The following is a 12,278-nucleotide window of genomic DNA, read 5'->3' on the forward strand; positions in this document are numbered from 1 at the left end:
TGGATGGATCTTTTCCTTGTCCACCTCAATTTACTTTAGCTCGTAATCATGCTAATGGAATTGAGAACAATCTTTATCTAGATTGGATAGATGGAGACTCCACAATCATCATGTGGATTCACTCAACAATTTCGGATTCTGTTATTGCTTATTTCTCGACATCAACAACCTCACATCATCTTTGGTCTAGTATTGAAGAAAGATTTGCCAGAACATCTTCAACTCACTCAATTCAATTCGGTAAAAAGTTGCTCTCCCTCACTCAAGGTAACAAGTCTATTTCTTCATTTATTAATGAGATCAAGTTTTTGTCCGATGAATTAGCCGATGGTGGTGAAATCATTTCAGACAAAGAATTGGTTGTTTTTACCTTAAAAGCATTACACTTCGATTACATTCTATTTGCTACTGCAACGCGACACAGAAATCCACCAGTTACATGTGTAGAACTCCACAATAATCTGTTAAGTGAAGAGACGGTTATCAATGGAAGACAGAAAATCACATTTGACACCTGAGATGCAAAGGCATTTATTGATCATAGGGGTAACTTTAGAGGAGGTTATAATCACTATAGGGGAAATTCTTCTAGAGGTAGAAGATATAATGCTGGCAGATATCCAAATCCCAACATATTTGGCAGATATAATTCAGGTAGAGGTTATTCAACACCAGAACAAGAAGCTTGTCATCTATGCAAACAAGAAGGTAATCTTGCACCAAATTGTACACAAAGACTTAACTTCTCTTATCAAGGAAGACATCCACCATCTAATCTCAATGCAATGCTAGCAGCAGCTGACATTTTTGACACTGAATAATAGATTGCAGACAGTGGAGAAAATAATCATGTTGCATCTTCTTATACTCAGTTACAAGAGGTTACACCTTATGATAGTGCTGAAGCCATTCACACAGCAAATGGTGAAGGTATGTCCATTTCTTACACAGGACACTCTACTAAAACTGCTAATGATCGTTCATTTGTACTTAAAAATGTTTTAGTTGTACCACAATCATCTCATAATGTGTTATCTATCCATAAATTCACCTCTGACAACAACTGTTCTTTGACACTTGATTCTCATGGATTTTCTGTGAAGGACCTCAATTCTAGGACCACTCTCTTCCAAGGACCACATAAAAATGGTCTTTATCCTATCTCATTCAGCAAATCACCTCAAGCTCATCATGCTTCCACTCTCATAGACCATGCTCTTCTATACAGAATATTTCGCCATCCAACCTTCCAAACTCTGCAAAGACTCTGTCATCAGCTCAAATTACCAAATGTTAGCAATAAACCATTCACTTGTACTGAATGCAAAATTTGTAGGTCTCATAAACTTCCTTTTCAAATGTCCTGTAATGTAGGTACAAAACCACTTGAATTGTTACATATGGATTTATGGGGTCCATGTCATACCCCATCTACTTGTGGTGTTTTGTATTATGCCAATGTTATTGATGACTTTACCAAGTATTGCTGGATTCTTCCCATTTCTTCGAAAGCTGATTTCAAGCATTCTTTTATAGATCTAGTCACCAGACTTGAAAATATGTTTTCTAGTAAAATCATCACCTTTAGGACTGATAATGGAGGTGAATTTCTTAACATTTTTCTTGCATAATTTTGTTCCTCTAAAGGCATAACTCATGAACTGACATGCCCTCATACACCAGAACAAAATGGTGTTGCTGAAGTGAAGCACAAGCATTTAATTGAGGTTACTAGAACTCTCTTGCCTACTGATTTTTGGGTTGAGTCTTTGCAAACATCCAACTATCTCATTAACAGACTACCAACTAGGTCCATTGCTTTTCATACTCCTTCAGAAATGCTTTTTCATAGAGCACCAGATTACAATTTCTTAAAAGTTTTTGGCTGTGCCTGATTTCCTTGGCTCAAACCTTATACTACCAACAAATTCCAACCTAGCAGTAAACATTGTATCTTTAATTGTTATAATCTTACTCAAAAGGGTTACAAATGTTATGATCTTGTTTCTGGTGCTATATACATCTCTAGACATGTCTCTTTCAATGAGAAAAGCTTTCCTTATACTGCCATTCTTAACCAATCTACATCTTCATATGTTGACCCTAAATCCATTTCAGATGCTCCTGTTTCTACTTGTTCCTCACTTCCTATTTCATCTCCTTCTTCATCTGATATCCCCACAAAAGTAACAGTGAATGATCATAGTATGACTACTATAAGTAAGAATGGAATATATACACCTAAATCTTATTTTTCTACTAGGCATCCTTTGCCTGTTGCTTTTTTGTCAAGAGTTCCTTCTTGTATTACTGTTGCTCTTAAGGAGGAGGTATGGAAAGTGGCTTCAGATAATGAGCATACAGCTTTGCAAAATGCTGGTACATGGTCACTAGTTCCACCAGTTCCAGGCTAAAATGTAATTGGATGCAAGTGGGTGTTTAGAATAAAGCATAATCCTGATGGCAGTATTCACAAGCACAAAGCAAGACTAGTTTCTAAGCGCTATCATCAACGACGTGGGATGGACTTTGATGAGAATTTTAGCCATGTATCCAAGCCAACTACAATTAGGATTATTCTCTCTTTTGCAGTGCAGTATAACTGGCCTATACATCAGGTAGATGTGATCAGTTCCTTCCTTCATGGTGAGCTCAATGAAACAGTGTACATGACTCAGCCACCAAGTTTTTTTGATAAATCCAAGCCTCATCATGTGTGTCTTCTTCATAAGGCCATCTATGGACTCAAGCAATCCCCAAGGGAATGGTATGATAATCTCAATTCTGCTCTTTTGGCTCTTAATTTCAAGAATTCTACAACTGATACTTCTTTATTTGTACATCAAGAAGGTACTCAAATAATTGTAGCTTTGGTATATGTGGATGACATAATGTTAACTGGGTCTTCATCTTCTTTTCTCAAGTTTGTCATCACTGAGCTTCAACATCAGTTTCCAATCAAAGATTTAGGGCCACTTCATTGTTTCTTGGGATTAGAAGCTATAAGAACTGCAGATTCTTTGTTTCTTTCTCAGACCAAATATGCAGTTGACTTGTTGCTCAAATATCATATGGAGGGAGCTCAACCTTGCAACACACCTCTTTCAACTTCACAAAATTATCTAAGGATGATGGAATTCTTCTTGACAATCCAACTGAATACAGGTCACTTGTAGGTGCTCTGCAATATCTGACTTGGACTAGGCCTGCAGCAACTGAATACAGGTCACTTGTAGGTGCTTTTGCAGTTAACTTTGTGTGTCAGCATATGCAACACCCTAGGAGTTCTCACATGGCTGCAGCAAAGAGGATTCTCAGATATGTTAAAGGTACCTTGGGTTTTGGATTGCATTTTACAAAAGGAAGTGACTTTCTCTTGGGTTTTTCAGATGCATATTGGGTTGGCTGTGTAGATGATAGAATATCCACAGGTGGTTATTGTATCTTTCTTGGTTCAAATGTGATCTCTTGGTCTTCTAAGAAACAATCCACCATTGCTAGATCTAGCACTGAAACTGAATACATAACTCTTTCTCATAGTGCTGCAGAAGTTGTGTGGATTTGCTATCTTCACCAGGATCTTCATGCCACTCTACCAGGTATTCCAAGATTAGGCTGTGATAACATCAGTTCTATTTCACTTTCCTCAAACCCTGTCATGCATTCAAGGATGAAGCATGTCCATCTTGATTATCATTTTATCAGGGAGTTGGTTCAGTCTAAAGCTTTGGGTGTATTCTATGTCAATATTATTGATCAAATTGCTGACATTTTCACCAAGAGTCTGCCTGCACCTATATTTTCTATGCTCATAGACAATCTTCATGTGATTGCATCTCCTATCAGCTTGAGGGGGGATGAGAGCATATTATGCAGTGGTTAAGGATAAGAGAAGAATGCAGTGAAGATTAAGGTTTTGAATTAGGAATTCCCTCTCTCAGTCACACGTGCTTGACAGCCGTGTGTGTTCTGTATCCCACACTAGTTTATCACACGAGTATTGTGTTGACTTTCTCATGTGTATTAATACTGTCCAAAATGCTTGTGTGTGGATGTAATGAATGTAATTGAATCTTCCTCTCATTTGAGTGTTTCTCTGTAATTTGATACACTGCTATCAACGCTGAGATTGATTATTACATTGCAATTCTAGTCTCAGTAAGGGAATAGGTTATTATGAGTGGTTTTAAGCAAGTGATTGCGCTTTTACTTAAGGGAATAGTTTAGGTATCACGAGTGGTTAAGTATTAAGTGGTATTTCTGGAGACATCATGTTGCAGAAGATAGTATTTAGGATGGGAGAACAAGAGTAGGGGAATTAGGGTTAATCGATATTTGAGAAAGAGAAGCGGCCGGAAAGAAAAAGTTATTGTTTTTAATCTCAGACGTTCATTATGGATAATTATTAGCCGTACATGTGACAAACAGAAGGTAGAGTTAGTAAATAAAATGAAGCGTGTTATTATAATGGTCATTTCCATATTTAACTAGATTTTATAACGGTCATGACGGTCGACAACGGTCCTGTGACCCAAACTCTAATTAAAATATCTTGGTGACCCAAATGCAACTCTGGTCACTTTCATGTGACCCAAAGTCAAAATATCTCTTCTTTTAAAACAAATCGATGATTATGTTTCTTTCAAGGAGGCATATATATTTATATAATAGATTAATCACCAATTTTGTTGTTCTTGAAACAACGATAAACCGTGTTGAAACGATGATGGAGAAAATAAAAATCAAACAAAAAAGCCGACAGAGAAGGAGAAGAGAAGAGAAGAGAAGTTAAAACACTAAAGGGTATTTTAGTATTTTCATACCCAAAATCACCCCTTCGCAGAATAATTCATAACCCAATTAGTTTTAGTATCCCCCAATTGCGCGTTCTTTTTTAATACTAAAAATAAATGTAAATTACATCTTTGGTGTCTTATGTCTAATTTTTATTTTTATAGATATTAGTAGATATAGACAAGGCCTAAATAACACACTGAAAACTTGACATAACTGTTAAAAGATATTCACATCAACATGCAATTGCTTTAAGCTGTAAGTTTTCAATATTAGTTTCTTATAGTAAATTTAGGAATTTTCTTTGCCAAATGTAAATAGACTACGGTCTAAACCACCGTTGAATATTCTAAAGTAAATGGCGTAAACAAAGAGATAGAAGAGGATCTTCATAACCGAAAAACACTTGTATTCAATTGACATAAATAAATGTCAATACACCCATATACGAAAGATTGAGCCGGGGCCGTAAGGTCCAGGTGATAACTAGTCCAAAAAATAAAATAAACATACTAGTCCAAAAAATAAAATAAACAAATGTATAGTTGTACTGAAACTTGGGTAGAAATAACCATGTTAACCGCAACCTCATGCGAAATATCGACTGAAAATATGGGTATATTCTTTCTTGGAACCGTGTTTGACACAAGCTTGTAGATATTTTGCTTGAGAAGATTTATGGATTAGATGACACTCAATGGTGTAAATCATGCATAATCAGTGCACCAATGAAAAACAATCTATATGAATATTGTCGATCATTTTCCAAGTTAACGGCTAAGTGTTTTTAAATACATGAAAATTTCAAACTCTCTCTTTTTCAATTTGCACCTTACATCCTCTAGTTGAAATGTTTGCTTCAACATTTCAACTTAATACCTTAATCAACACTAAATGGCTGCGCACATTCAAATGCATGATCCCTCAATGCTTATAAAAGGTGGGTCCTGGAAACTCAAACTCATATCATCCTCATTACCAACACATATATTTATATTGCTCTCAACAATGGCATTTCTAAGAAGCAACAGATTTTCACTGCTTTCATCAGCTCTTTTCTTTATCACCATTCCGTTGATAAATGCAGATACAATGATCGTCAATAACGTTGCCAATTTCGGTGCCAAGGCAGATGGAAAGACAGACTCGAGTAAAGCCTTTCTAAAGGCATGGGAAATTTCTTGTAATTCGTCGGAACCATCAACTATTTATGTACCTAAGAAAAAGTATCTTATCGGTCCGATAACATTCTTAGGACCGTGTAAAAGTTCCAAAAATCACTTTTCAAATTGATGGGATCCTCATTGCCCCCGATTTTAAACAGATGCAGCCCTCTGTTGAGAATTGGCTAAAGTTTGATCGTGTCAAGGGGGTGTCAATAATTGGTGGAGTTCTTGACGGCAGAGGATCTAGTTTATATTCTTGTAAGCTTGCCAAAAAGGCGTGCCCACGAGGACCAACGGTATGTACCATTAAATTCATTTTAATCAATTTCTATAGGCAATTTCTTTTACATCTATAGGCAATTTCTTTTACATATTATTGAACCAGAACCGCTTAAGTTTAATTGTTTGTGTACATTCTGGCTTTCATATGCAGACGCTTGGTATTTTTAGTTCCGATGACATAACAGTTCAAAGTTTAAGTTCGCTCAACCCCAAGATGTTTCATATAGTTGTCCTTGCATCCAAAAACGTATTACTAGACGGTGTTAAAATCCGAGCTCCAGGGGATAGCCCAAATACAGATGGCATACACGTAGGAAAGTCAATCAACGTTCGTATCTTGAACACTGGTATAAAGACCGGAGATGATTGTGTTTCAACTGGCCCTGGAACTGAAAACCTGTGGATTGAACGGGTTACATGTGGCCCTGGACATGGGATAAGGTGAGGGTATATATTTTCGAGTTCATATTTGTTTTCCGTAACACTATGATCCGCTCATACGTACTTGTCAAGACATTCTAAGTTAAATGCGCATTAACATGGATTGCAGCATTGGGAGTTTGGGGATGGGTTTGGAAGAGGAAGGTGTGCAAAATGTGACAGTAAAAGACGTGGTATTCACCGGAACACATAATGGAGTAAGAATCAAATCTTGGGGAAGACCCAGTAAAGGATTTGTCAAAGGAGTAGTGTTTAAACAAGCTGTGATGAATAATGTTCATAACCCAATACCTATCGATCAAAATTACTGTCCTCGGAACGAAGGATGCCCTGGTCAGGTATGTAACCTATATAACTAATGCTTAACTCAAAAATATATTACATGAATCCGGTTTAATCACACAATAGTTGATATTGATTGTTACCTCTTTTTTTTATATATATAATATAGAATTCGGGCGTTCAGATTAGCGATGTTACATTTGGGAACATACAAGGGACATCGTAAGTCAAGTTGCAATGAAATTCGATTGCAGTGATATCACTCCCTGTAAGGGAATCCATGTCGAAAATATCAAACTCACTTATCGTCTACCGCAAAAACAAGGTGAACAACAAAAGCCGAAACCAGCGGAATCATTTTGTCGAAATGTCAAGGGGATCACCTTGGTTCAGTCTCCCCCTTGTTGACTTGTTAATTGATAGGACTTCATACCCGTTATGTACATTTTAGTACATTTTCCTTCATTCATTTGTAAATTTGTTCAGAGGGCATTTTATTTATAAATAAATAAATGGAATAAAAAAGTTTCGTAATCAAACATTGCATGCAAAATTAATCAAATTGTTACCAAAATGGCTGAACGGGTTTTAGTAACTTGAAGACACCCTGTCGGAAACTGACTTGATCAAACCCACAGTTAGGGACTCATTGCTGAAGCCCAACAAACAAAATGTTAGTTTTTGAAATGCATTCCGTAGATAAAACTAACTTTTTTTTTATATAAAAGGAAAATATATTGAACTAACAGAAAGCCATTACATTGTTTTCATTACAAATGATACTGGACCAGGATTCCTTTCTAGAAGTATCCCAACAACTAGAGTCGACGTGCACATCCGCATATATACAAAAGACGAACTGGCAATAAGTTTTTTGGACTCTAAAGCTTGAAGCAAAATGGCTTTTGAGATCCAGTTAACTGCAAAATTGTTTCCCTTTAAACTGTTGACTACCTTCTGATTATCATTTAAGAAAATAAAACTATCCTTTCCTCGGTTTTGAACCCATCTGATTGCTTCACGACATGCTCTGGATTCAGCCTCTTCAGCACTTAGGCACCAACATTTTCCTTCTGAAAAATTTACAATTAAACTTTTGTCATTCACTTCAACAATTCCATAAGTAAATTTCTTTTTTTTTTTTCATGAAAAGCAGCATCAATATATATAAAATGTGTTCCCTGCAACACTTCAATATTTCCATGAACACAACAGGGATGAGCATTATTGCAAACCGGAGAAGAATTCAAGCTAGTAGCAGTACTCTGATGTTTTTTCAAATACTGGGGACTATCTTTCTTGATGAAATCAATCAAATCATTTAAGTTAGGTTTGACATGATCAAAGACAACCTTACACCTATATTTCCAGATATACTATAACACATAAGCAAAGAAATTTTTATTGGCATTGTATTTCAACCACACAAGACACCAATCTTTGTAAAAGATATTGGTTGTAACACAAAAGGTGCTAGAAAAAAATAGGCCTCTCCAAATCGCTCCAGAGAAAACACATCTAGTAAATAGATGATCAATGCTTTCTTTAACAATATTATTACACAGAGGACAATGAGTATCTGAAGGAGAATACTTTCCTAAAATTTTCCTAACAGGCAGACAATGACACAAGGATTTCCACATAAATTTTTTTACTCTAGGAATGATATTTAATTTCCATATTCCTTTCCATTCAACACTAGAACCAACATGTTTTCTATCACATAAAAAGTTATAAGCCGATTTTACAGAGGCCATACCATCATTAGTGCCTATCCACATTATGGTATCTTTTTTATTTGGATTACTACCTGGTTCAAGCATTCTAATTTTCCTGCCAGTATCATTATCAAACACTTCACTAATGAGGTCAGTATTCCATTTATTATCGTTTTTTATTAAGTCAGAAACTTTGGAGACTAATTGATAACAACTATTATTCTTAGGCTTAGGAATCTCTCCATCTGGGAGCCATTTATCAGACCAAACATCCAAGTCCCTGCCATTACCTAGCAACCAACAGTGATTTTCTATAATGATGTCCAAATCCTTACAGATACTAGTCCAAACCCAAGATTTAACTGACTTATTCTTATAATAAAGAGGTTCAGATTTTGGGAAGTATTTGTTTTTAAGAATGATACACCAAAGCTTATCAGGGTTCTTTATTAGATGCCAAGCTAGTCTAGTAAGTAAGGCTAAGTTAAGTTTATACGGACTATTAATACCCAACCCTTATTTAGATTTACTAGAGTAGATGAAATCCCAAGCCTTAATATACCTACTTCTACTACCCTTACTTTTCTGCCACCAGAAATCTCTTTGCAGAGAATCCAATTTATATAAAGTTTTTTTAGGAAGAAGGAAACATATCATTTGATACATTGTCATGACACTAGTTACAGAGCAGATAGGAGTAGTTCTCCCTGCTTGAGAAAGAAATTTAGCTTTCCGACCTTGGACCCTATTATAAACTCTGTCTAACATATTTTGATAATTGAAGCTTCTAGACCTATTAAAAAATAAAGATGTCCCTAAATAGGTGTCATTCTTGGTTATTCTTCCTACCTTTAGAATTCTAGCTAGCAGCTTGCAATGCTTGTTTTCTACTTTTTTACTAAAATAAACTCCCGAATTATGATAATTAATAACTTGGCCTGAAAAATTACTAAAATTTTTCTGAATATATCAATTAGATTTCTAGCTTGAACAATAGTAGCAGAAGTAAACAGAAAAGAGTCGTCAGCAAAAAATAGATGAGACACAGAGGGCAATCCTTAGTAACTTTAATACCCGAAATTCTACCACTATTTTCAGCATGAGCAGAAGCCTAGAAAGAGCTTCCATACAATTGATAAAAATATACGGTGACATAGGGTCACCCTGTCTAATATCCCTAGTAGGAGAAAGTTTCTCCAGGTGAACCATTAACAAGAACCGTGGAGGAGACAGTAGATATGCAGTTGTAAATTAAATCACAAAAATCATTAGAAAAACCAAATTTGTTAAGCACAAAGATCACAAAGTTCCATTCTAGACTATCAAAAGCTTTGGAAAGGTCAAGTTTTATGTCCATATAACCTTTTTCCCTCTTACTGGTTCTCATAGTGTAAAGAATTTCGTGGGCTACAACAATATTATCTGTTATCTGTCTATTAGGAATGAAGGCCGATTGGTTTTGAGATATGATTTTGTCTAATAAAGGTTTAATCTTATTTGTTATTATCTTCGTCACTTTATAAAGGGCATTGCTAAGATTAATGGGTCTGAAATCAGTAGGGGTTTTAGGCATTTTTGTTTTAGGAACTAGGGTAATAAACGAATGATTAATTTTTTGGTTGAAACATTTTTCATTAAAGAATTTCTGAACCCAAGTGACTATATCATCCTTAAGAAGGTCCCAATGTTGTTGGTAAAAACCAGGGGGAAGCCATTAGGCCAGGCGCTCCCCAAGCATTTATCATAAACAAAGCTTCTTTGATTTCTGCTTCATTAGGGATCTCAATCAACTTATTATTATCTAAATCATCTATTGATGGGCCTAATATCTCATTAAAAATGGGATCGATGCCATTTCCACTAGTATCAGCAATATTCTTAAAGTGGTTAGTCAAGAGGTTACTTAGTTGTTGTTGTCCTTCTACCCATAAACCCGTATTATCTCTTAACGTATTGATTCTATTGTATCTATTCCTATCAGACGCATATTGATGAAAAAATTTGGTGTTACCGTCATTCTCTTTAATCCAGGTTTCTTTTACATGTTGACCCCAGTAAGCCTTTTCTATTTCATACCAATTTGATAACTCATTCTGCAACTGTTCTATCTTAATTTTTGTTTCTAGACTATAGGGTTTTCTATTTTCATTCTCAATACTTTCAAGAATGTTGGATATGTTTTTGAAGATGTTTCCAAAGTCCTTTATGTTCCAATTATTAAGATCATATTCTAAATTTCTAAGTGTCCTAAACAGATTGCTACAATTAGATTTACTCTTCTTCAAAGAGCCTTCTACCACATTTTTATAATTTTTATGTCCCATCCAACATTTCATATATCTATAAGGTTTCATACATTTTTCTCTATTTGGTAACGTTTCTAACAGGATTGGTGCTTGGTCAGACACTACCCTGGTAAGATGATTATTACTAGATTTTGAGAAAAGTTCGAGCCATTTATGATTTACTAAAACACGATCAACTCTTTCCTGAATATGTTGATTACCCATTCTTTTATTTGTCCAGGTAAAGGGAAGTCCAGTAAAATTAAGGTCAACTAAACCTAGAGTTCGTATACAGTGATATACATAAGAAAAACTACTAGTGGAAGGACTATTTCCTCCTTCCTTATCATCCTTATGAAGAATGAAATTCATGTCTCCTATGATGGCCCAAGGTTCATTGAGAGAACTAACATTAGTAATGAAATCCCATTGTTCATTTCTAAGATTATTATCTAAAGCACCATAAATAAAAGTAATGAGAACATTCATGTTATCTTTAATGACTTCAAAATGAAAAACATTATGCTTATAAGAAATGAGTTTGGCAGACACTCCCTGATTTCAAGCAATGGCAAATCCCCCAGATTTTCCAATTGAGGGAATTATAAACCAATCTTTTACTTTTAACCTTTTAAAAACTTTTTCAACAATAGTCATGCTCACTTTAGTTTCAGAAAGAAAAATTATATCCAGATTATGAGATTTATTGAGGAATTGAAGATGATCCTGTTTTAACGTGGATCTAATGCCTTGAAGATTACAGGATATAACCTTGAAATCATAGCCAAATTCTCTATCATCCATGACCATATAGGAAACAAAACATCTTTCATAGAAAGGAAAGTAACTATTGATGATGCTTTTAAGGAATAAACATTCATAAGTAAGAATCAACAAAACCATGTTACTGAAATGGAACTTTTTAAAAACAAATTTATCAACTTCAATGTAGCAAGCCAACAAAAACATTATAATGATAATGGTACTGTAGAAATTAGAACTCAAGATATTGTTAATATGTAGAAAAAACAAAGAGTAGTTTTTAAGATTTACCTCATTAATATTAGCTTGTTCCATAGGAAGAGAACTGTCAGTACTAGCACCAGTTATGGCCATTTCATTGGTCGTTTCATTGCTCCTTTCTGATTCACCAGCACCAAACATTTCATTGCTCTTCACTGTTTCACCAGCACCAACCCCGGGAGAACTTTTATCTTGCTCATCAAGCACACTCTCAGCCATTTCCATAGGTAAACTATTAAGGAAAGTGTAATACTTTCCAAGACCGTAGTGGTCAGTCTATGGAAAGT

At 35.3% G+C, this 12,278-nt stretch overlaps 1 pseudogene; it reads left to right on the forward strand.

The window, feature by feature from the left end:
• Positions 1-5,802: 5,802 nt before the first annotated feature.
• On the forward strand, positions 5,803-7,373 carry LOC113338637 (annotated as a pseudogene).
• The last annotated feature ends 4,905 nt before the right edge of the window (positions 7,374-12,278 follow it).

The sequence above is a fragment of the Papaver somniferum genome, unplaced genomic scaffold, assembly GCF_003573695.1.
Source record: "Papaver somniferum cultivar HN1 unplaced genomic scaffold, ASM357369v1 unplaced-scaffold_19, whole genome shotgun sequence".
Lineage (NCBI taxonomy): Eukaryota > Viridiplantae > Streptophyta > Magnoliopsida > Ranunculales > Papaveraceae > Papaver > Papaver somniferum.